Source organism: Hippichthys cyanospilos, chromosome 22 (genome assembly GCF_059441005.1).
Source record: "Hippichthys cyanospilos isolate Australia breed blue-spotted pipefish chromosome 22, RoL_Hcya_1.0, whole genome shotgun sequence".
Taxonomy (NCBI): domain Eukaryota; kingdom Metazoa; phylum Chordata; class Actinopteri; order Syngnathiformes; family Syngnathidae; genus Hippichthys; species Hippichthys cyanospilos.
The window spans coordinates 144,595-169,712 of record NC_142390.1 but is presented as its reverse complement, the minus strand read 5'-3'; the positions used below and the strand labels follow the sequence as shown (position 1 = coordinate 169,712).

The 25,118-nt window shown below is 51.3% G+C and overlaps 1 protein-coding gene across 2 annotated transcripts in view; it reads left to right on the top strand.

Annotated features, from left to right (window-relative positions):
* The window catches only part of LOC148405212 (xylosyl- and glucuronyltransferase LARGE1), a 53,871-nt gene that overhangs the window by 1,205 nt on the left and 27,548 nt on the right, over window positions 1-25,118 (top strand). Inside the window, exons 3-4 of one of the 2 annotated variants that reach the window (XM_088406871.1) lie at window positions 521-608; window positions 10,081-10,169. The gene's annotated coding sequence lies outside the window, so the exon portion shown is untranslated. Of the gene's footprint in view, window positions 1-520; window positions 609-2,846; window positions 3,136-10,080; window positions 10,170-25,118 lie in introns of those variants that run through there. The other variant, XM_088406872.1, reaches the window with a different exon arrangement.

Genomic DNA, 25,118 nt, shown 5'->3' with positions numbered 1-25,118 from the left:
GTGGAACTTTTGGCGCTGCGAGCTCATCTTCTCAAACGCTGGTGCTAAATTCGCCTGCTTTGTTAACCAATAGGTCCGGCACCCTTTTTTCGAGCGTCCTTTTTGGCTGGGCAGTAGAGCTCAAAGTCCTCAGCGCAAGAAATCATTATTTCAAGTAGTACTAAGCTTCCTTTTTCTTCGACGTGGGTTGGCTTGTCTCCTGTCTCTTGACAGGGCCTTTCCCCCCTCCCATAGATGCTGTTTCGTGCTCATTTTTCTTCAAGCGAAACGAATCCAAGAGAACGGGGACAGGAGCTTTCAGTCCGGGATAATACAAAGGAAATCATTCTTTATTTGGGGTCTGGCCCGGTCGCTGTCGATCCACCGGGCCGCGACACATTCGGGCACCGCCGCGCTACGGCACCCAGTATATAGCGCACTGTATTCCTTTCGTAGCAGCTCTCTCCAAAAAAGTGACCTTGTTCTTTTTTTTTTTTTTTAATTTTTGCATGAAAAAATGTATTTTTTTCCGGTTCCACAGAATCTCAGTCCGTTTGTGGACCCAACTGTGTGTTTCCTTCCACTCTTCCTTCTGGAGCAAAATGTTGTTGCACTTTCATCTGTTACTGGTGAGTTGACTTTGATATACGGTACGCGTGTGTGTGTCAAATGAATATCATTCCGCCACCGTATGGTGTGTGTGTGTGTGTGTATAAGGTGAAAGTCATCCGGGGACGTTAAGTTCATCTGCTAACGATAGCCAAACAAACGGCGTGACAGTTTCCCCTCTGCGCACTTGATGAACTTTCTCCCTTCCTTCGCTGTCCGAAGCCGTACCGCCGTTTAAAAATGTGCGGCGTTGGGCGGACGTTTCCTTCACTGTGTCTGAGGTAGATAGTCCCATACATCAAGCAGACAGAGCGCTCCATCCTCCTTTTTTTCCTCCTTTTTTTCCAGCCGTTGGCCATTTATCCGCGGACCTTGGGAGGCAGCTGCTTGAGAGAGGTGCGGAGAGCAAGCGTTGTGAATCTTCATCTAATTAAATGCGGGAAAGTAGCAGGGGACGGGGACGCGCTCCAACACTCGAGGCCGGCCGCTCGCCCGTACTGGCGAATAGAATAACGAGCTCCGGATGGCGTAACATCATCTGTTTTCTTCTCTCTTCTTTTCTTCTCACGCTTAACTGGAAATGTTTACCCTTAAGTTCCTCGGATAAGTAAATGGCCATTTTAATTCCTTTTTTATGTACCCAATGAAACCCCCGCAAGAGCTTATAAGAGACTAACTTGGCAAAACCAGTGTATGTTATTGACCATCTAAACATTCAGGCCGAGCGTGAAATGACTTTGACCTGTAATTATACTCCCTCGGCAACGTCCGTATTTCTTGGCTGCCGTCACGCGCGCCGATGGCGTAGTCGACAATCGGAGCGCCGCAGTCGCCGGGCGTGTCATCGATCGCCTCGCTCGTCCCGGGAGCCCGTCCGTAATTGTTTTTCCGAGCTCCGGCGCCGATAACGGGCGCGAGGGGCCACTCGCTCTCCCCGTAATCGCCGCGGGCCGTCCGCGCAAACGCCGAGCGTCTTCCCGCCGCCCCTCGTCGCGTGGACACGGGCCGGAGGTGACGAACCGAGCCCGGCGCGCTCCCGCCTCAAACCGGCGAGGTCGTTTTGCCAAAAGCTAACTTGCTCCCGGCTTGGCAGGCGAGTTTCAGCGGGACGTACTGGTCTCGGCGAGGGATCCCGCTTCGCAACTTTGAAAAGCGGGATTCTCCGATGTCAGTCGTTTTCCGATAAACCATATACAGCCGAGAGCCCCGAGGCCCGGCACGTGGGCGCGTCGGGCCGGAATGGAATGGAATGGAAGAGCGAGGCCGAGTGAGGAAATGACGCCCGCCGTCATTACCCCGACCCGCGGCTTCAAGTCGTTCCGGCTCGTTCTACGAAGGTCACCTTTTACGCTTTAGCGTCTCCCCGATGTTTCTCTTTTGTTCCCGCCCCAGCAGGAAATATTCACCGAAGCGACGCCCCGATCGCGCCGTATTCACCAGCCGTTAAATTGCCTCCGATGCGAAGTGAAATTGCGTGTGTAACGCGATCAATTAAGAGATGCGCTTTGGGAAGCGGCGCCGTCCTGCTCTTGTTTTTCTGGGATGACAAATTGACTTGTGTGAATAATGTTTTATTTGCTCTGGGGGGGGGGTTAGGGTTCAGAAAACAACTCAAGGAACTTTTTCTTTGCTTCACGTCCGCTTTGCGCTCAGAGGAAGTGGCACTTATAGAGCGCGTTATGCAAATGGGGGTCACCGACGCTAGATTCAAGCGAGGGAGGAGCGCGTGACTCAAATCCATAATGATGCGGAAAAAAAGAGACGTGCTCCGATCGGGTCACATAAAGTTACTTCTCTCTGACGGGACGGGTCTCAGTTGGCTCTAAAAATGAGGGGGGGGGGGGGGGGGGGGGGGGGGAGTCATGAAGTAGCTCATTTGAATTTGAAATAAGTATTTACAATGAATCAGATGGGACAGATTATTTAAGGTGATGTCAAAAATTATTAAATGTGTATGGAAAGTCGCTCATTTTAATTAAAATTGTTTATGTACAATAAATTCGATGGGGACGGGTCAATTTAAATGAGGTTGACAAAAAATGAAATCTGTATGCCATATAGGTTTGAATGAGATTTTGTTTAATTTTTGAATGACTCAAAATAAAATATATGTGCACAATATACGTATGTTCTAAATGCACCCGTACACACACATCTATCTGTCTGTGTAGGTTTATGTATGTATGCGTGTAAAGAAGCGTTCCTTGCATTATGAAATGATCGCGGAAGTGACGTAACGGCACGGTGTAGTACCTGTAGCGGGCCGGCCGGCAGCATGTGGTTAGTGCTGCGAGGAGAGCGTGCTAGTTAGTCGCATCGTCGGTGGTCCGGATGAATGCGCAATTGTCCTATTATTTCAATTTGGGGTTCATATGCTAATGTGTAGTGTGTTCGGATAGTTTTCTCACTTGTTATGAACCCACCGGTTTATTTCACGTCGGTTATAAAAGCAGTGTTTAGTCGTCGACGTTGGAGTGGTTGACCTGTCGCTTCTGTACAGTTGGTTGAAACTGTCTCACCAGTACCGGTTGCCACACTGTGTTACAGGTAATGTTCTCCTCTTTGTTTTATTTGACTTTTCATGATATGTTTCGCGTTATTTGTTCGGTCGTGTTGCCGTGGTTCTGGCGCGAGTTTACGGGTTAGCATATGTGCGCTATAACGTGTGATGCGTTTAAGGACACTCCGTTAATTAGAATGTTCTTTTTCTGCTTTGTGTTATAAAGAAAACCTACACGATTACTGTTAAAAAGGTGTGTATGTATATATGTAGACGTAGATATATAAGTATGTATGTATGTAAATATGTATATATATATATATATGTACGTATATATGTATGTATGTGTGTATATAATATATGTGTGTATATATATATATATATATATATATATATATATATATATATATAATGTATGTATGTAGATATGTCTGCGTGTACGTGGGTATAATATTCCAGGAATATGGACATTTAAACGCATCGGTCTGTGTACACATACTGCACGTACAGTAAAGATGTACACAGTATGTGCGTTGTATAGGTTGAGAATACAGAGGAAACGCCAGCTCTGAGATTTTTCTGCAGCCAGTACCAATTCCTAATTAGATACGGCGCGCATTTGGCATACTCCGGAATAAACGAGCGGCTGGCCAAATGTCATGTTTACAACTGTAAGAATGCGCCCACACCGCCAAATAAACGGCGCCCGTTCCTCACTGCATATTTATGCTCCCAGATGGACATTTGTTGAGGCCGCCCAGAATATCATCCATTCTATTAGCGGGAATTAGTATGCCGATGCAAGTTTGTGTAAATGTCAAGGCGGATTCCGCCGCCTAATCCCCCCCTTAATTGGCCCATAATTGCCGCGCTCGCGCTCCAATCGATGGCCGGCGCTTAAGGACGGGGCTCTCCCTTCCATACTGGACATATGGACTCGAACGGCCTTTTTAACGCCCTGTTGGTGTATGTGAAGGCCCGAGCGGCATCCGCTTTCTGAATGCGGCGATTTGCCACTTTAAACTGGCAAACGCCATAAAGCATAGCGTTCATTATATTCAATAGCGTACCAAACCTTTGGTACCCCCCAGAAAAAAAGACGGTGCTACAGATGGGATGCTGCGATTTGACAATGCCAGCGTCGTCCGTTTCTAATGAACGGCGCCTTTGATTTGAAAGCGGTATCGGTGTCCCAGTATCGCTGCCCTTTTTTTCTTCAGTCCCAGTCTGGCTTCCTCCGCACACGACTGATTCCGACGCCGGGATCGCATCGATGCACTCCCGCCAATAAAAAAAAGGCAGACATTTTCTTCCTAAAGATGTATTTGATATGATTGTAACGCGGCGCGCTCAAACCCTAAAGCCGAGTTCGGCGACGGAATGGAAACGGGGCCTCGTCAAAGGGAATCTTCCCGGCAAGGTGACGTCCCGTCACGGCCGCCGCTGACAGTTCCGCCCACCTCGCCAGCTAACCTGATTAAAGCCTCCGAGCCGCCGGCGAATATCGGCCACTATCGGCAATCCTAATCCAACGCTTTTTAACGCAGTGACAGAAACCACAGTCTTCTTATCAAAATAAGAGCAAATTTGTTGGATCATCATGCTAACTTGTTTATATTGACTCCATTTCAAAAGCCATGCCTTTAAGGGACAGCGTGTAAGATTTTTTTCATTAAAAGGAATAAACGCTTGCCAAATTTCAAAAACTTGCAAATGAATGTGTTTTTCTGTTTTAAATATAATCGTAGGCCACGTTATCGTGAAATGTTAATGCATTGGGGGGGGGTGTTAAATGCAGCGCCTCCTGCTGTCCGTAACGAAAAACGGTCTAAATCTCGCACACTGTCCCGTTAGGTCGCTTAGTCGTAAAACATTTTTAGTTACGCTGACCCCTGGTGGCCAAGGCGCGCGCACCAGAACGAACGCGGTCAATTTGCATTTCAGCATGGAATCACGGCGCCCACGTCTCTCTACTTGATTGTATTTCACGGCACGAGAAGAAAAATAAGCAATGTGCATTTTATGATACACTTTTATACCTAGGAAGCAATTTTGTAAGTATATGCGCCAGAACGAATCCTATAAGAAAATATCGTAACGTTACGCTTGTGTGCTGAAAAACACCGGGAGATTAATCGAGTATAATTGCTATAATTATTGAATGCAAAAAAAACCACGGGAAATAAATAAAGCATGTCAATGTCAGCGGGTATAGCGAGCGAGGCAGGCGTTTTTGTTTTGCCGTTCCTCTGGAGGAATCTCATGATTATTATTCAGTGGCAATTTCCATCTGCATCCCCGCTGAATGTAGGTTAGCCCCTCGCTCTCTTTGCTGCTTGTGCATACGACAGGTTGATTAGAAAAGAAAAAAAAACCCACAAGAGTTTCACTTAACTTGGTAGCCCGACAGGTAAACAATGAGGCCAAACTGCGTGCAAAAGTCCAAGGCGGAGGAGCCGCGCGGTCTACGATAAGGCCCACATGTCACACCCTTTCAGATAGACGCGCAGACGAAAGGAAATCCGTCGCCGCCACAGCCGAACCTCTTCTTCAAATTGCCGTTTCTTCAGTAGCGGCCTCGTATTTTTGCACGAGGGCGCGACAACAGTCGGAAAACAAACAAAAGATAATCGCATCAATCAATTGTGTATTTGTGCGCGCCGGCTCATTATCTCCCCCTCGTAAAGCGCAATCAATACGTAATGGGATCGCTCAGCACTAACGGGAAGCCGGCGCCCCGAGGCACGTCTTACTCGCCGCGCTGGCAAATGTTTCCCGCTCTTAATTGACATCTGTCAACGCCCGCGCCAAGGTCAAAAGCTTCTACGATATGGATTTGCGTCGCCGTGGCGTCGCCGCTTTTTCAAGGGCCGCTCGGGCTTGCCACAAGAACCCAGAGCTTGGCAAAGCCCCTCGCCAAAAGCTTGGCAAAGCCCCTCGCCGAAAGCTTGGCAAAGCCCCTCGCCAAAAGCTTCGCGGAGCCCCTCGCCAAAAGCTTCTTTCCGATCCGGCCTCGCAGCCGACCTTTCCGGACCGGGCCGAAAATCTCTCCGTCCGTTACCGGCGATTGGGACCCGGCGTCACCGTCTCTTTTTCTTTGCCGGAAGCTAGCGCGCCGGGGGTCGCGGATTGGCTCAAACCGTGCGCCGCAGGACACCCGGGCGTCAGAGCCGTACTTTTGACAGCGACTCTCGCGATTCAAAGGCGTTTTCGACTTGGTAAATGGCTGCGGGGGCCTTTTAGCTTTGATTCAACACAAGGTATGTTGTTGATTGAGTTTTTTTTGGTGAGGGCTAAACACGCTATTTTGCTTTTCCTAGCAAATGGAGCACAAAAAGACATGAAGTGGCATGACACAAGCGGGCGCGCTCATAATTGAAATCAATGATGCGCGCCCAGCTCGCCGCCGTTGATGAATGGAGCTGATCAGCGGGGACCGAGGCAAATAATGCGCTTTCTGATTCCTCCGGCCTGGATGTGACACTGAAATAATGTGAACTCCATCAGCGTAATGAGGTGGCCCGACCTTCTACCAACAAGCCCCCGCCCGCCCGCCCGCCCGCCCGCCGCCGCGCTGTCGCCGCCGCGCACACCGGAGCGGCTTTCATCCGTCTCAATTGCTTGTTTCCCCTCTCACCTTCCCCAGCAAACGTCCCGGGAATAGATATTCGGATTTAATGCTCATGATGCTCATCTGTGTATTTCCTTCCGTGGGAATTGTGATTACGCTTTGGTTGTTTGCTACGCATCTCGTGGAGGGCTCTATATGTATGTGCATATGTATAGCATCCAATTATAGCTGTTCTATATTTCAGCATTTGCTAGGGAAGGTTTATATATATATATATATATATATATATATATATATATATATGTTTGTGGGGAAAAGAATTCTAGCCTCTTCTGACATGTTGCGGTCATGAAAGAATTGCAAAATTCTAGCCTTTGGCGAACCTCTAACAAGTGACGGCAGCGGGCTTGCGCGGTCGCCAATGGTGCGAGAAAAGCAAAAACAAGCAACGCAAAGGTCGCTGCTTTTTCTGTCCAATCCGTGGCCGGCCGGCGGTGGCACCGGTGCGGTTTTGCCGCTTTCGACACCCGTAACAAGGCGGCCGCTAGTTGGCGCCGGTAATAAGAGCGCGGAGGCTTAGCGGCGCTTTGCGTTTTTGGCGAGCGGATGTGAGGAGTGCGCCAGCACACTCGGCGTCGATTCGCAGAAGACCCGGCAAGCGAGAATGGCTGTCGGTCTGGCCGCGGATTATCAGTAGCGCTTTCGGGGCGCGCTTGGAAGTCGGTCACCGTCCGACAGGTCCGTAATTGAGCCCTTCTCAAGTACGTAGTCCCTATCCCACCGCCTGTTGTTAGGTTTTTCTCTTTCACTTCTTGTACAGTGTAGTACAGTGTAGCGGTTTTCTTCACTCAAACTTGATTTCAAATTGACACTGGCGAGAGGCTAGCATTTTGAGCATTTGGACAAAGGAGATCCCGAAACGATGAAGCCGTCATCCAAAACGGCCTTCGCTCAGCCGAGTCGGCGATTGTCGACCCGGTCGGCGCGGCCTCCGATAGCCGGAGTAAGTTGCGTATGCCAGGACGCTTTGGCAAAAAAATGGTACGCTTGTGTCTGACGTTACGGTCGGTGGCGTCAGCCGACCTCATGACCTAAACTCAATAGGCTAGCTACACGCCCCCGCTTGCAACAATTGCGGAGGCGGAGTGTTTTTATCTACCGATCCCCAAGCCTTTTTTTTTTCCGGTATGGTCCAACTTCCCCAATACGCGCGGCGTTTGCGATTTGGGAATTGTGAGAAATGTCATCTTCTCCCAGCAATGTTTTGCTCCTGGCGGAGCCGGCCGCAGCTAGCTCATTTTGATGCGGTCTGGCGGAATAGGTCAAGCGGAAAAGCCCCGGTGTTAAACAAGCTGAAAGGGGGCGCCTTGCCAGACGCGCGCAAGCGGGCTAAGGAGAGACGTCCGATTAGTCAGTCCATTCCCCGCCCGCCGGCCCACCTGCGCGCGGTCAGCCGTACCCCGTTCCGGCCAATCGGCCGCCCGTCCACCCGTGTCCCGTACGCTCGTTAGTTGTCGGCACAATTAGTTCCGTTCTTTTCCCCTCTCGTATCCGCGCCGCGCCGCTCTAAGGGGAAAGTGAAAAGCATCCGTTTGGCTTATTTTGCCATCCGTAAGTATGTACCTTTGAGAAGTATCAACATTTTCAAATCCATATTTTATCAGTGACGTTGAACGCGCGGCCAGTTGCCGCACGCCTAACGCGGGGCATTTTTGAAACAAAAAGCGCAATGATATTGTCCCATTTCTGAGACTTTGGAACTACTAGAAATAAAGTGATATCTACTGTCATTTATTCAGCGAGGTCAAAACAGCATGTGCTTCGTTTCTGTCCCGTCGCCATAAAACCGCCTCAAGCAATGCGCGTCCGTGGAATACTCAAGCAACTGAAGGCATACTATGCCATTCGGTGATAATCGGATCCACGTTGCAATTTTTTTGCTCTTAACGCGAAAAGGAAAATGTCCCATTTCCCTGTGCGGAAAGCCTTGAAGCGCCGCAAGTACGAGCGGCGGTCTAGCGAGTCGATCCGTCGCCACGTATAACGGAAGGTAGCGTCCGTTCGTTTTCATCTTGCCAAGTGAACAAAACCTCCCCGATTGTCTGAAGGCGTTTGGCCTTTTCATTGGCGCGGCGTTCAATCCGTGCAAAATGTCAGATGCGGATCGAAGGGTCGGCGTTGCCGCCGAGGCGCCCCCGAGCGGGAAAGCCGTCGGGTCGTCCGCTCGCCTCTCGTTTGCCGGCGGTCCTCATCCTGGCCTTCGCATTGACAGTTGAGATTCCCGCAGTCTCGCACGCGCGCACGGCCTGACAGCGTTTGAACGTAAATGCAATAAGACGGGCCAGCAGGCTGCGTCCCATCCATTTGTCCGAACGAATATACCGTAGTGTAGTGCGCAAGACGGATTGATTGTATCGGTGCGCCATGTGACAGGGTAGTGTGCTATGGCGCGTGCGTAAATGAGGGTGTCCGGAATGAGTGTTGTCAAGAGCGCATCTAAGTCTTGTTGAAATCTTTCGTAGCCTACGATTGGATAGCATCTTAAACCGCAATCCAGAGGGCTAAATTGGTTCACATCCCGCGCATCCGTTGTCCTCAGTCGTAGATGGCTGGCTCGCCGGCGCCTATCCCAGGTGCCCGCGGGCAACGCGCGGAGGACTCCCTCGAGCGTTTTTCCAAATGTCTTTAAGCCGCCTCGGCTCCCGCCGCCTTCCTCCCGCAGCGTGAAACGAAACGGGACTTCCGGCCTCACGGATCCACTTTGTGATTGGCCGGCCGACACGCGGTCACTTTTAAAGGCGACGCGGCTCGCGGCGGCGGCCATCATCAAAGCTTCGTTGAAATGGCCGTGTCCTCGCTTGGCTTTTGAGCATTTCTAATCATTTGACAATTGTGTAACGATGACGCGAACGACTTTCAACATTATTTGTTAAAGTTTGGTGCCAATTTCATCCCTTCCAAATTTGCCAAGTGCAATTCATTTGTCTTACTCACGTAAACGCGACCGAACAAATGCTGTGTTATTAGTGGCGGTGTTATTAGCAATTCTAATAATGATGCGGATGACCCGGTGCAGCCGGCGCCGGTGCTGTTATCGTCTGTTGCCATGGCGACACAAACGCGTGGCCTTCACGCGAATTTATTATTATGGCTATGTATTTGGGTTCGGTTTTGCGCTCGGCGTGTTTGATCACGTTCTGGACGACGTCGGTTGCGGGCGAGGCTGTGGGAGAATTTTTTGGGTGGGGGGGGGGGGGCACGGCGTTCGTTATCTTTGGGAATTCACTGTGTAGCTCCAATGCTGTAAATGTTAATTGTAAATATTGTTGTAAGTACTTTTCACGGTGTTCCGCGTGAGAGAAAATAAAAGCCATTGCGAACATCGGCAATAGACGCTTACGATGATTCCTTCTCTTCTCAGGTCCTTCCTCCCGTATGGCAAAAGCTCACAAAATGCAAAGGCCAGAGGAAAGCGTTCCCGTTCTTCAAGTAAGATGAAAGCCAATGAAGGTAGGCGTCCTTTTCAGAAATCATTGAAGATGGTTATTTCCGATTGTTTAGATTGTTCAGATTGTTATTTCATGTCACGTTCGACGGTTGAAAAGAAATGACGGAAGAGGTTCGGGAATATGCTTGAGTTATGTTTTCGAACCTGCTCAAATCCCCGGATTCCTGTCGCCTTTGAGCGAGTATCGTCTGACCGAACTCCTTGCTATTCATCCACTGGCCCGCGTTATGAGTCGGCCCCAACCCGTTTGGCTCACCGCGGCGTGCTCGCTCGCGTTTTCTTAAAGCCTTCGCGTGTTGTCCAATATCAATTATGACCGTGCGCATAGTAATTCCTTTTCCCGAATAAGTAACACCTGCAGGCTGGATGAGATCCAAAAGTAATATGAAGACAAAATGACCTCATACTTCAACTGAAAGCCCATTCCGCTGGCGTGTCGTATTATGCCGACGGAGATAAAACCAACGTCACCGTCGTAGGGCCCTATTTAACAGTCACTTCCCTCTTGACGGCGCCGTGCCTTTGAATCCCCTTCCCCCGAGCTTTTTGTTTGTTTTTTTTTATTCTTTCTGCTGAGTCTTGCTCCCGTCAGCCATCTCCGCTGCGCGTTTTCCCTGACTGTCCCTGCGGGCCTCGGACCCGTCAAGACACCAGCCGCTTGAACGGCGCTTCCCGTTCAATCGTTCTCGTCTTTGGCGCGCGCGATTGATAATTGACAAGTGGCAAATGAGCCGCGTCCCCGGGTACCATCTGTCAGCCCACCGACGCGCGCCCTCTTCTCTGCGGATTGCGCCTACCCTTTAATCAGTAGTTTGCAGCAAAAGAATGCAATCCCAGCGTTGCTCGGCGCACGGACATGCAACAGAGAAAGACTTTGCGCGCTTGCCTCACAGTTATGCGCACTACAGTCACGCCAAGTCCAAAATTGTGCCTGGGTAAATGTTTAAAAGCTACGTAAAAATGAAGTATAGCCATTTCTCGGCTATTTCCTCCGCATACCGCCAGCTATTCCGGAAAACGATCAACGTTGACCCGAACGTTTTGATGGTTTACTGCTCGTCCGACTCATCGGCGGTCCAAGAAACGAGTCGAGGGGAATCAGCATTTGATAAAAGCGCGCCTTGCATCTATATAGCGAGTGTGGGCGCCTTATCTGAAAAAGCAAGGTAGCGAGCACGGGCGGGCTGAGCGGAGCAGCGTTAGCTGCAGATTGATGACCCGGGCCGCCTGACGGATGGCGCTTCGGCCCTCCGCCGGCAGCCTTTCCGTCAGCGTGGCAAACCCGTACAGTTTATACATGCGCCGCCATCCTTTCGTTCAAACAACAACGGTCACGAACGCCGACCGGATAAAACACCGGGTCGAGATTTCATGTTTATTACGCTTTCCGGCAGTAGAATTCACAGGCACATATTCTTTATCCTCCGATCTCCGTCTGATGCATTAAGATCCAGTTTAACTGGGCTGTCGGCGAACGAGTCAAGAAGTTAGTCCCAAAACGCACACTGAAATAATAAACCCCTTTTATGAAATAATGCAAGTAAGGCTGCTTGAGGCAAAGTTGACCAAGTCGGGCAAGTTGCCTCTGACGATAGGAAACTTCAAATATCCACTTTGAAGCTCACGCGCGACAATCTGCGCCACCGTTTAGTTTTTTCACTCTGAGTAGATTATCAAAAAAATAAATAAAAAACAGGGGCTGGGCCTTGACTCGATTACTTTTAGGAATGACCGTCGCCTTTTAACAGTTTGACAGCGACTGCCCTACGGATAAATGCGAGCAAATGCTACTGGAAATGACCACTAGAGAGCGCCCTCAGCAAGCATGGCTAAAAGCGCATTCCGTATTTGAACTTTGCGCGCCCCGACCGTGCCATCCCCCGACGCCCGGCCCGCTTCCCCCCTTTCATGTTTTTGAAATCAAGTGGGGCATATTTATGATCCCCTCATACGTTATTTCCTGGGCGCGTACGGCGACGAGTGGCTTTGGCGCCCGTTTGGTGCCCCGGGACTGGCTGGCGAGCGGGCCTTCGGCCGACTCCACTAAATAAAACCAACCGAAATGAAAAGAAGTTAAATGCAAACCTCCCGTGTTTTCCGATCATCTTTTCCCTTCGAATGAATCGGAGAGGGCGCACGGTCGTGACCGTTCTTCCGAGTAAGGGAATGGATACGTTCCTCGGAAATTCGCATCCTAATTATTTGATTGTAATTTAAAAGTCCTCATTTACATATGCGGCAGAATGCAACTTTGATTTGTGTCTGTTGATAAATAAACAATTCTCTTCTAATCATGTTTAAATGAACGCAAGGCTGAGGGAGCTAATTTATTTCCATTTGAATTAGTTTTGCTTGAATCAATTTGGATTCATGTTGTTTTCGTGAAATTTGAACGTCATACGCCATCATGAAACTTTCACGACAATTCGCGGGCTTGTTGCTTTATTTGTTTTTGTCTGCGGCATGGAAAATGACAAGACGTTTGATTACGTGCAACATTTCCGTCACCGTTTCATTTTGTCATCAAATATCATACGGGACTTCATAGATAAAGTACGAATGGCCAACTATTCGGTGATTGGACTATTCGGGACACGCTCCTGATAAAGCTGCAGGCCGCTAACATAAAAGAAGGCGCAAAAATGATGCGCCGCTACCCCGCGATAAAAGTTTCCGAGCGGAAACCCTTTCTCGTCGAACTAATGACGCGCGAGATAGAAACAGATGGAGGTAAGCTCTTGAGGGGGGAAAAAAAAATGGCGGTTCGAATGCCAAGACGGGCAAAGGTTCACGGAAACAAACGCAACGGGCCGCCGGCCGGATAAGCGGCGGGGGCGAGAATAGTGCTGGGGTCTCAGGGGAGGAACAAACGCTCGTCGGAACGGTTTTCATGACCCCGTCCCTAATACGAGTCCTGAGGACCTTCTTTGCTTTGTCGTGGTTCAAAAATAGGACGGCGGCGTCAAGGGGACAAAAAGGATTTTTGGCAGTCGGTAATTGTTTAGAGGCCTCTCCGATGAAAATGTGTCCAAATTTCAGCTTCTCAACACTTTGAAATTTGATTCACCGAAAAAGCGAATCGCAGACTTTTGTTGCTGGCGGCCCCGACGGACGGGAAAAAATCTTCCGGACCGGTAACGGATGCAGTCCACCTTTTGGCCAGAGTTGCATCGGTTCACCGGCAGAGTATCTATTTTTTTTCTTGGGGCATTAACGCTCCGTCAACGCTTGCCGGGACCCGGAGACCCCCTCCCGTCCGCCGCCGACTTTTGCCCGCGCTTTTGAATGAATGGTACCCGCTAACGCCGCGGCAGATGTTCTGCTCTCACGGTAATTGGAGCAGGCGGGGAAGGGGGAAGCGAAGCGAGTCGGCGGAGCGTGCCGAGCGCATCCCGGCTCCATCCGGTACGGGGCGCCCGAAAAGCGAGCCGACCCTTGCGATTCATACGACTGCTGAGGTTTATGAAAAAAGAAAGAAAAAAACACTCTGGGGGGAAAATGCTGGCATCTGGAAGATAATAAGGCGCTCAAGCAAAGAGGAGCGGGGAACAGCAGGTAACGGCGACACCAGCCAGCTCCGCCGCTCGGGACCGTTAGCTACGGCCGCCGACCCCCGTCTGAAGCCCGCGCCCGCTTCTTCCTCCGTCCTCTCTGAAAGCGCGATGGGCGCGGCGCGAGTTACGCTTTCGAATGAAGTTCCACGCGCCTTTCCGGAGGCGGCTCGGTTTGTCCTGGTGGTTGCGGGGGCTCCTCCGATACCAGGCGTCGGAGCCGGCGTTCCAGCCGGCGTTCCAGCCGGCGTTGGAGCCGGCGTCCCGCATATTTTTCCGCGCGCCCGATGCCGATGAGCTCATCGTTCGAATCGGCCGTGTTTTTAAGGGGGAGGCGTGAAAGCCATGCACGGATGCCTTCAAAATATAGTTACCGTTGAGGCACCCCATATAATGAATATTTGATGGGTATTTATACTTCCGCGATTCCCCTCAGAGTCCAACTAGTTGCCATCGCGTAGCAAATGTATTTTTTGCTTGCTCTTCCAAAACAGTCAGAGGTCAATCAAAGTTTCGCATGAAGCTCACGTAGTTCTTGGAATCCGTCCCAAAGGACAAATTCATCATGCTAGAATCGGATCGCAAATTGGGCACCAACAGACTTGGAGAAGGGGCCATGACTTTTTCATTTCAAAAATAATTTGATTCATCGATTTAAACGCAAATTTAGCGCTACTTTGCACGCAGCGGATTGTTTTAATGTGTAAAGTTGAGCCCATCCAAAAAGGCCTTTCGCATCAAACCGTTGAAAGGGAGCTGAAAATTCACCCAGATGAAAACGTGTCGTATCTGAGGCACCGGGGGAGTGCCATCCCCGGCTAAAGAAAACAAGCAAAGGTTCTCTTTCGGGAGGCACTTTTGCACTTTGGCTCTATGGAGATCGTCCCGGGAAGGAGCTTGCGGTCAATTCTGCCGAGTCATTTGAGAAACGGGGCGACGCGTCCGAGACGATACGCCGCGGTCGGCTCCTGTTCCGCCGCGCCGGGTTTTTCCGCCATCCTGCGCCGAGGCTGACGGGGAGGGGCTCCACGTTCATGGATTGGACGCTTCCTGGTTGTCAGGATCCGAGCAGGCCGGGAAGAAAGCTTTTCATTCTTGCGCGTTACCACGGGATACGTAGCGGGTCACGCAGACACTCCGGACCGCTCCGCGCCGCGTCGCTTGCGCACATGCTCTCTGTTTGCCGGGGGGAGGGGGAGGACCGTCAAAAGGTATTGCTCAAAATGTGTTGGAGGTGATGGATAATGCTCACTTTGTTCCAAGTCATTTCTTGTCCATGTCTCATCTGGCAGCGCAGATGGCAAAAGGGAATCATTGAGCAATTGGACTGTTATTGAAAAAAACAAAAAAACAATTGCAATTTGGCTGATAGCGCTGACGACCGTCTCGTAGCTGAGACCAAGGTGCGTTTACGTGGAAAGATGACAAAGTTGGGTTGTAGTTCATCGTGAAACAAGCTGCCCATGACGCTAATCCTCTTCGTCATCAAGTAAATAATGGCCGCCGCGTGGAACGAGGGCTTTTTCCTCATCCGATCAACGATTGGCTCGTTAACGGAGGGCTGACTAAACCACATGTCGCGGGTTTGTCACCCGCTGAACCAAAGTTCAGCAAATGCAAACCTATCCCCAAAAAATACATTTGAATGAAAACAGAAAGAGTCCAGAACCGGATTCCCGGGGCCACACGAGTGGCCGCAAATATGCCGTTTGGGTTAGCGGCGGTGCTAGTAACTCAATAGGCCTCAGTAGGCCACTCTTTGTCCACTCTTTTGGAGGGGTACGTCCCGTCCCCCCCCCCCGTCAGCGCACGTCCTGATTTAATCCCCGTTAAAAGGAAAGGCAAATAGAATAACAACAAAAATCAACCTGCTCCAGTCTTCAATTTTGAGTCCGGCGAGATGTAGCGAAAAGAGCATCTGAGAATCGCGACCAAACCCGATTTCGCGCGGCAGTTTATGAGGTCCATTTTTCACGAACGAAACCTGGAATGTTAAAATGAGCCGAAGCGAACGACAGACACGCCGACTTTGTTATATGCGACCCTTTAGCAGAAAAGAATGGAGTCCCCTTGGAAAAGCCATTTGCACCTTAAGCATCAGGAAGAAAACGCCGGTCTCCTCGGAGAACCAGGATGCAGCGCGCCGACACCGTTTTATCGACGAGTTTATGAAATGACTCCAAGTATTGACTTGGCTAGTTTCCACGTCTGCGCCCTATGGCGAGCGTCGCGGCAGCTCATATACCGCGCAAAACCGCCCCGCGTATACTGTAAATAGTCAAAGAAAGGCTCTTTATTGTCGAACGAAACCCCTTTCGCTGGGTCGTCGGAATGGGAGAACGCGCTTTCGTTTCTCACGCCGTTCGTAACGCCAGCGTGTCGGAAGAGAGTTTTACGGGGCGCGCCGCTACGGCCGCTCATCTCCCGGTACACGTACATCTTTGGCCGGGCGAATGAGCTGTATCCCGCAGCGCGCCGCATCGGGGCCGGCCGCTATTTATCACAGCCGTCCGGCGGGCCGGCGCGCTCAATCTATTACGCTGCCTTTTTGTCCCCTCGCGCCAGCCCGCCGGGTTTTGTCAGCCGCGTCACCGACGGTAAGCCGCAAGCGATCGAAGCGGGGCCCATCGGCGTTCCCCTTACGCTTCAGCCAATGCGCCGTTTAAGCGATCTAAATCGGGGCTTTGATATATACCGTCGGCCCGTTCCCTTTTCACCCAGCGAACAAAGCTTCGCAACTGCGAACGGCCGCGATACATACAATATACATACAATGTGTAGGGGAAAACCCAAACTTGAAATGGCTTAAATGGCCCCGGATTTCTCTCGCCGTCCTTCCAATGGGACCGGCAATTGCTGCTTTCCTTTGGCGGCGCGCTCACTTTTCTTGCCCCGCGTTTAGACCGCGTTTCACACTTTTTGCGTGGACACAACACATCTATGCAATCCAATTAAATGGGGTTTAGACGCCGCCGACGCCACCAGGCCACGTAATGCTATCTCACCGGTGTTTTTAGTTAATTACGCGCAGATGCAGCCAATATTCAAGTGTTAAATGAACTCACCATCTGTTGTCTTGAAAACCCCTCTTTTTTTTTCTCTCTTTGTTTGAGCACAGGACTAAAAAGTCACTACTGGGCGGGATACCTTTCACAGATAATGCGTTTCTCAGTCTCGTTAAGCACTTTGAAGAAAAACCCAATTCCTTCCCGCCACCTCCTAATGCGGGAAACGATGCCGCAGATACCCCGAATTGCTCATTGGACACGGTCTTCTCCGCTCCCGGTTCCCTTTTGCCTCGTTGCCCTTTGAGCTTGGCATTTTGAAAATCCCGTTTATGAACTCATTAATACCAATCCCTCCCAAACAATCTTGTCTTTGGTGGCCGCCCGCGCCGCGCGCTGGCCGCCGCGCGCCGTTCAAAGCGCGTTCTGCCGCAAAATTGCACCTGCCACGCGTCAAACTGAGGACAGGAGGAGAGATGATGGAGGAGCAAGTGGATAATAATGAAAGCAACGTCGAGGAAATACTCGACGTGCGCGCGAGACATTCGAGAACTTGCAAAGAGAGAGGAAGAAAAAAAAGAAGGCTTCCTGTTTATTGGAAAGAAAAATAGCCCGGCAGTAACCGTTGCAAATAGGGCAGTCGGCTGCTTGGGAGATTAATTACCACGCCGGCATTTGAAGAGTGCCCCCTAAATAATTGATGAAGGCCATATATAAGCAGTAAGTGCGCGTTAAATAAGAGATGAAAATGCATGACAGCCGCTCTTGTCACATTATGCCTCAAAGTGAATTACGTTCAAAGTGAACGGGAGATAAGGGCTGGCGGATCACATGGCTGCCATAATGTCAGGTGACTTCATAAAAAAGATGCCCTCCGTATTTAAAAGAGCCTCTTATGACGCCGTCAAAAAGCAATTACAGTAGAATACATAGTCATTTATTCCGACCGCGAGTGGAGGGGCTACATACGATCAGTGCGCGAATAAGCCCGAGCTTTTAATCTTCTCCCTGTTAGGGGAGGGCTGTCCAAATTGTGGCCCGGGGGGCAGCCGATCACATCCCATGGGGCTTTGACCACCTTAAGTTCCAGCTTGTTGCGCAGCGGCCGCGGCGTATGGTTAGCCCCCGGTGTTGAACATTTAGCGCCGGCCTTCCCTCGTCTCCGTTATCGCCGCGCGGTACTTTTTTGGGGAGGCGTCCGGACGCGCCCCCGCCGAGGCGCTCGGCCCGCTTTTTCCTCGGCGACCGTGCGGTTGGCCCACGCGGGCGGCTCTGTAAAGAGAGGGGGAAAAAAAAGGCAAGCCGACGGTGAACTGCAGCCGAAGGGCATTGGGCTGTTTTTGGACCGGGGGCGCTCACCTGCGCTCCCACAAAATAGCCGCTGTGAAAACGCAGGCGGCAAGCTTTTACTTTGGCGGCGAACTTTTACTTTGGCGGCGAGCTTTTACTTTGGCGGCGAGCTTTTACTTTGGCGGCGAGCTTTGACTTTGCCGGCAAGCGTTTACTTTGGCGGCGAGCTTTTACTTTGGCGGCCTTCAAACGGCTGCGGCAACGCCGCGCCAATACAAATCAACTCCTAACAGCAAACGCTTATGGGCTCCATTTGTAGTTGCGTGTCCGTCTATTCTTCCCTAGATGGATGCACGCCGATCTGTCGACGGGCTATCAGCACGCAGCTCGGCGCTAGCGCGAAGCATTAGCGTCAGATGCGAAGCCGAGGTCCCGTCTCCATTTGCTATTCCTGCGCACAGCGTGATCCCCGCTTCCTATTTTTTTTTTTGCACGATTTGTTTTTCCGACAAATTGAGCTTTCTGCTGCGGTCGCCATAGTTATGTATCTCCTTTGAGAGCCGAACCCCAAGACGTCGGCATCCCAATCCTCGCGCCGACGTCAAAAACCCGTTGAGTAAGAGCGAAGCCAGGGGCCCTTCCGCATTCCCGCCTCGTCTTTTTTCGCGCGCGGATAAATCCCCGCAAAGGAAGGAAAGGCCGAAAAGCCCGAGCGAAGATGAATGATTTCTACGTCTTGGTATCAGGCGGACGTCCGCGCTGTGCTTGCCGCGTTATTAGTGTGGGCTACATTAGGGGGGAGCTCCGCCGCATCACTCAATGAAGAAGTTTGCCGCTTCTGTCAGTTTGACTTCCAAGGGAACGCTCATAAATCTGCATCGGCATTCTGCGAGCGCATCTCGCGTTTTGCCACGGCGCCAGAAAAGATTCCCTGTTTGTTTTTTTTCAATAACCTTCCGCCATCGATTCAGCCCAGAATTTGGGCCCGCCGTATTTGCCGCCCCGACGTCCCATTGGGGTTAGGCTCCTTTTGTCTGGTTTTGTGGCAAGCCCGCCCATGTGCTCGTTGGCCACCTGTAACGATGTCCCCGCGCCGCAGATCGATACGGGCCAAAAAACCAAAACTCGAGTTCGCCAGGAAAGAGCCGGAAAAATAGGTGGAGGTGCGCCCTATAATCCGGCCTGCCTTAGTCCTGCATTTTAGTCCGATGGAATGTTGAAAAAATAAAGAAATAAAAGCGCAAACCCGGGAGGGACGAATTTCTTTTCCATTTCCTAAGAAATTATATCGTGCAAAAAATAATGAAGAATGTTGCGATTTATTAGCCGGTGGCGGTTTATGGTTTTCATGGCTACTGCCCTTTCTGTACGATCGGTTTAAAGGCCGGTACATCATTTGAGCGTTGGCAGGCTTTTCCGGTCCGCGGCAAACTACAGCGGGCTTTTCCGCACTTTAGGGCGTATGTTTGCCTTCGGGCTATTTTCTTTTAACAGCGAAAGCTATTTTATGAGCGAGGCACTGTGGGATTCATCCCCTCCAAGTCTGGTCTTTCCGTAGTAAAAAAAAAAAAAACACAAAAGCAGGCCAACGCACGTCGGTTCGCTTCTCGCGCTGGTCTTTAAATGCATAGTGAGGATGAGCCGTCCAGGAAACGGATTGAAATGGCAAATGGCCGCCGTATTCCCAGCCAAGCCGCGGAACGCCCGCGTCACTCGCTTTTCATGTTTCAAGTAAATGGGACTGAATGTCCCTTTGGTCCGGTTTTCAGCATCAGTTTTTTACCAAGACCCTTTTTCAAATGTAGCGCGCCTTTGTCATTTTCCAGCTAGCCTACAAAGTTTCAGTGCGCTGGGCGGACGGCATCCTGGCCGCGGCAACCTCCAGCCGTCTTTGCGTTTGCGCCGCAGCCTCGGCGGCAGATGTTGTGAAAGCGGGTCACGCGTACGCTGTTTTCAAACGGCGGCTGAGCCGCCCGAGACGGGCCGGCGGGCGAGGCGGCCGCAGATCCCGGCCATTACAAATTGATGCGCTCGCAGCAACGTCCCGACGGCTCCTCTAGCGCGCGGATGTCGGCGGCGCGGAAAAGACCGGACGGCTTGCGCCGGGCCTCTCGCTCTTGCCTCTTCAAGCCCCGTCAACTGTTTGCTTTACTCTGTCGCCTGTGGGATTTCTGGGCCACGAAGCAGACTTTGCCAATCGTCTATTGCTTTTTTCTTTTCTTAATAAGGATGCACTTTAGCTCCACTTGCACAACTTTGACGGACAGCGTTCTTATTTTTAGTCAGTGCGGCGAGTGGGCTCGTGTAAAATGCTTTCGCTTTTTCCAAAATATCACCGGTTCGCAGAAACTTCGTATGCGTCGATTTTCTCGAGACGGAGCGGGACGCGCCCCATCCCCATCCCCCAATCATTGCGTCGCTATCAGGGGAGCGCCAACGAAAGGGCGCTGACGGCGATCTGGCGTCAAGGCGTCATGGCATATCACGCACGTCATGAGATGTTTGCTGGCGGCGGATGAGCGTCTCCTGCCTGTTCAAAAGGAGGGAGGCTCTCAAGCTAGTGTGGCGTTCCCCGCCGCTGCGGCAACTTCTTTTTCAACGGCTCTTTAGTGTCCTCGTGCGCCCGGTTCCCTTTTTGTCCCCGCCGGCAGCAGATTTCTCAGTCGTTTGCGGCTCCCGACGTCGATTTTTTTTTTTTCAGCCGAGTACCCGCCGCAAATTCGGACAAAGTCCATTCGCGTTCCGACGAATTTGCTCCCAATTTCAAAATACAAAAGGCGGTTCCTGTCACGGGCCGTTTGAGAAGCGCCGCTCCACCGAGGTGTTTTTAATATCCGCTTTGGGTGTAGTCGCGTCGGGTTAGTCCGCCCATCCGTTTTCCCCGTCCGCTCGTGTGACGAGCTGCAAAAATTCAAAAGTCCAAAAAGGCTTATAGTAAGAAATATACAATTGTCGAACGATCGCAGCAAACGAAAAGAAGGCGAAAGGGGGCGGAGCCCGGCCGCTCGCGCTCTCCGACTGCTAGTCGGCTGCGCGGCGCTGCGATCGGCGGCTGATTTCGGACTAATCTGACCGGGCGTTAGCCAGCTCGTCCCCCTCATCAGTTTGAGGATATTAAAAATGATGAAAGTCAACAGGCCGAAAGCCGGCACGAACGCCCGCTCTTCGTCCCGCGGAAGGCTTTGTCCGTTTTGGAGATATTTGGAGAAATTGGACAGAGCAAGCGAATCCCAGAAGGAACGAAACGCGAGTTCCCTGTGTTGCTCTGATAGTCAGTCCGACAATTACGTTTGTTTCAACTCCCAATTTTTCAATCAATGTTGCTTTCCCGTTGAGATGATTAATTAAAGGGCGGCCTCTCTGAAGTCAAACAATTACGGACGCAATCATGTCTCGGGGGGGGGGGGGGGGGGGGGGGCAGCCACGACCGATGTACTTTTGCACTGAACATTGAATCGCTTTGCAGAATTCTCCAAGCGGAAGCTTGAAATTCTTCTAGCAACCCTGACGCTACTCAGAGCAGTTGGCAATTCTCTTTGGACGACCAACAAAAGCTGCAGATATGCTGAGGATTTTTTTTAAATGCAATCAATTTCAACCACCCCCCACCAAATCATTCAGAAATAGCTCTAATAATAAATGCAATGATTGCTAATCATAGGAGCAGTAATATAAACAAAGCAAATGTAGGAATTCGGGCCGCGAGTCGAGGTCGGAGATTAGATCAAATCCGAACGCGGTAGCGGCTTAATAGAGTGTCCACTCAGACGACGTTATCGTGACGGCCCTCTTTAGTAGCCAAGTGCGCTTTATTAGGAAAATCCATATTTAATATCCCGAGTCAAGCCGAGCTGCACTTAGCCGTTGAGTGTGCATGAAGGCGAACACTGGAACAGGCGGATAGACGCGGTCGAAGACGCGCCGGAAATCGCGCGCCCGTTCTGCTCCGTTCCCGTCGACTCGCGCCCCTGGCCCCTGGCCCCGCGGCCCCGTCTTCAGCCGAAGAAAAATCCCCGCGCGCTGGGGGGCACCCCCAATCCTGCCATGCGCGCGAGCCAGTCGGCTTCTGTATTTTTTCTGTTTTTTTTGGGGTAAGGGGACGCGCCTCGCATTTTGTTGAAAACCGACCATAGGAAGAGAGCAATCAGGACGCGTGTTGGGGGTTGTTTTTCCGCGCCTCTCCTGCGTCGTCACGCGCGCGCGGTGGGTGGATGAGTCATAGCGCGGTGACCTTTTGACAAGATAATGGTCAGCGAGAGGCGGAGGTTTCCGTCCGCCTTTTGAAAGCCGTCCGTCACAGGCGAGGGACTCGAGAGCGCGTGCGTCTCGTCCTCACGTAAGGCGTCCGGAGAAAAGGTGCTCCGAAGGTTCAGTCTTTGCCACTCGAGCGCAACGAGGCGCCTTTCGAGGGGAGAAAAGCTCCCTAACGAGGATAACGGTATGAATGAAAAACCCAAAGTGCCCGTTCCCAAAGCACTCGGCCATCTTTGACCGTCTGCGCTAACGCTTCAACTGGTTTCGGAGCCTGCGATTTCCGGCGTCCGATATCGTCGCGGGATGGGGCCTTTGTCGCCGCGGATTTAGCCTGACGCTATCATCGGCGGCCGCGACGGACAGGACGTGCTTCCCGATCGTCTGACAGTACGCGGGAAGTAGCTCTAAAATTGGCCGCTCAACGGGGGGGAAACCTTGGCGGCAGTCTCCGCTTCGCGCTGAGGTGATATTCTTAAATGGTACCCGCGGCGGAACAGCAATTTCCTTTCCTCGGCGGCGCCGTGCCCCCATGGACTTGGCGGTCCTGGTGGCACTTACTGTCCCAGAAATCCAGAAACATTTCACTTTTTTTTTTTTTTTTAATCTCCAATTCAGCACAGCTACTCTGGCCACACGGCCATTTTCACGAGCGCCGAATCCCCGCGGACCGGACTTCACAATATATTCCATCCGTTGAGCGACTTCCTGCGCACGGCGTCTCATCAAAAGCGCCTGCCTCCGCGCCAAATGGAAAGTCATTGGGCGGAACGTTCGGTTTAATACACAAGACATACTTGAATAGCTTTTCCCGCCTCCCTCCGTCACGTGACCTTTGCCACTCTGACCCAATTCTCAGCCGAACCGCAATAAAGCTTTGAATAATAAAAATGAAACTTTCGTGACGCTAACGTGTGACAAAAATGTTTATTTTCCAACTGTTCTTCGTAGCGAGGAGCGTTTTAGTCAGCGACCAGAAAAAACGCTAGATTACGACTGTAGTCTATGGCTCAAGCTAATAAAGTGAGCGCGCCGCCATGAAAACCAATCACCCTGCGGCATTTGACTGCACTTTGCCTCATTTTTTTGCACTTCGCCTTCGTTTTTTGTTGCGCCGCAGCCGCCGCGGACAGATGTCCCTTGTAGCCGCCGTCCCCTTTCGTCGGTCAGCTGCACCTCGGCTCCCGCCTTCCTCTCGCCTCTCTATTTATGCCCGGCGCGCTTCTCTTTATCTGGCTTGTGTACTCAAAGCCGCCGCCCCCCCCCCCCCGTTCACCTTCTCCCTCCCTCCCCCTCGCTAGATACGGGCGGCGGAGGCGGGCCCTCAGGCAACGCTTCTCCTGCATGATTTATCGCCCCTTCCCTCCCCGGGCCCTCTTTTGCATCCTCTGGCTCTTCCGACACGAGAAATGAATCAAGTTCCGCCGCCGGGACATCATTTGGGCTAAACAATGGCTTTTGCCGGCTTAGGGCTCGGTACCCGCGGATTTTCCGGGTCGGCGGTTTCGGAGGCCGGCCTCCCCATCTCGAGCGGGAGCTCGCGTCTTCCCTCCGACCTTCCCGACCTTAAAAGCGTTGCCGTCTCGCCCGGCGTTTTCCGCGTCATAAAAGCAAAGCCAGATGTACGGAAATCAATCAATTAGGAAAGAAAACAACCTGGATATCGCCACGGCTATTCATAAAGGACTCCCAGTGGATCTTTGAGTCCGATGCGGAGTCCGCGCGGAACGGGCAACGCGCACCTTCCGGAATGTAGTTGTTTTGTTTTTTTTTCCGACGGCGGTCGACACGGCGGACCAACTGTCGCTTCCGGAAGTCTTTGCTGTATTGATATTCCTACTGTCCTCCGATGCCTTATTACGCTTACGCTACATACCTGCTGTAGCAGTCGCCGCTTAAACGAATCCCTTTTAGAACACGCCCACATTGAACAATATAGGGAAGCGACTGCGCCCACGTTGCTAAATATATTCGCTGGAGCCAAACTAAAGCACTCTTCCGCGTAAGGTCAAAGCAAAATGTGTGCGGGTTCTGCTTTTTGCGTTGTTTTTTCTTCTTTTAGTAAAACAAATATTTCGTTCCGACAGCGGACGGCTTGAGAGCGTCCGCCCGTGGCCGCGCCGGGCGCTATACGAGCGAGCTCACGGCCTTTTAGAAAGCCTTTATCTAGCTCAAGCGCGGAGGGCAGAGTAGGCCTTTATGCGGATTTTTTTTTCTTTTTCAAAGCAAAAACAACGGGAGAGCGCCGAGGAGCGCCGGTGCTTAAAAACACCATCTTTTCTGGCTGCCCCTCTTGATGCAAAGGGATCAAGGCTGCGCCCGCTCAACTCCCGTTTAACGCTTTCTAGATGGAGAACAACCCGCATGAGCTGAAAAGGCTCGATGTAAAAAAACAAGCGGCAAATGTATGAAAACACCATTTTGAAAGTTTTCTTTCCGCATTCTCCGTGTCCCCCGCAAGAGGCCCGCTGTCGAAAAAAGCAGAATTCAATGCTCCGTCCATCCCGTGCGAGGCCCGCCGTAACGCTATCCGTCAAATATTCAAAGAGCAAACTATACCGTCGCATCCGGCAAAGCTTAATGCTTACGCAAAACTAGCGCGCAGAAACCATAACCCTTCAAACAAGCGCCGGTTTTGACTTCATCCCCGAAACGTACGTTTTTTTTTTTTTTTGCTATCTGGAGGGTTTGCCGTCACAAAGGCGTTTTTTTGCGCGGTAAATGATGCTCAGCTGTCACAAAAGCAAAAAACATTAGCGCGAAGCTCAAAGTTCAACATTTTCTTCCCGTCAGAAAGCGAGACGGTATTCAGCGTGTGCGTTTTGAAAGGCTTTTGAAATCGTCTCGCGACGGT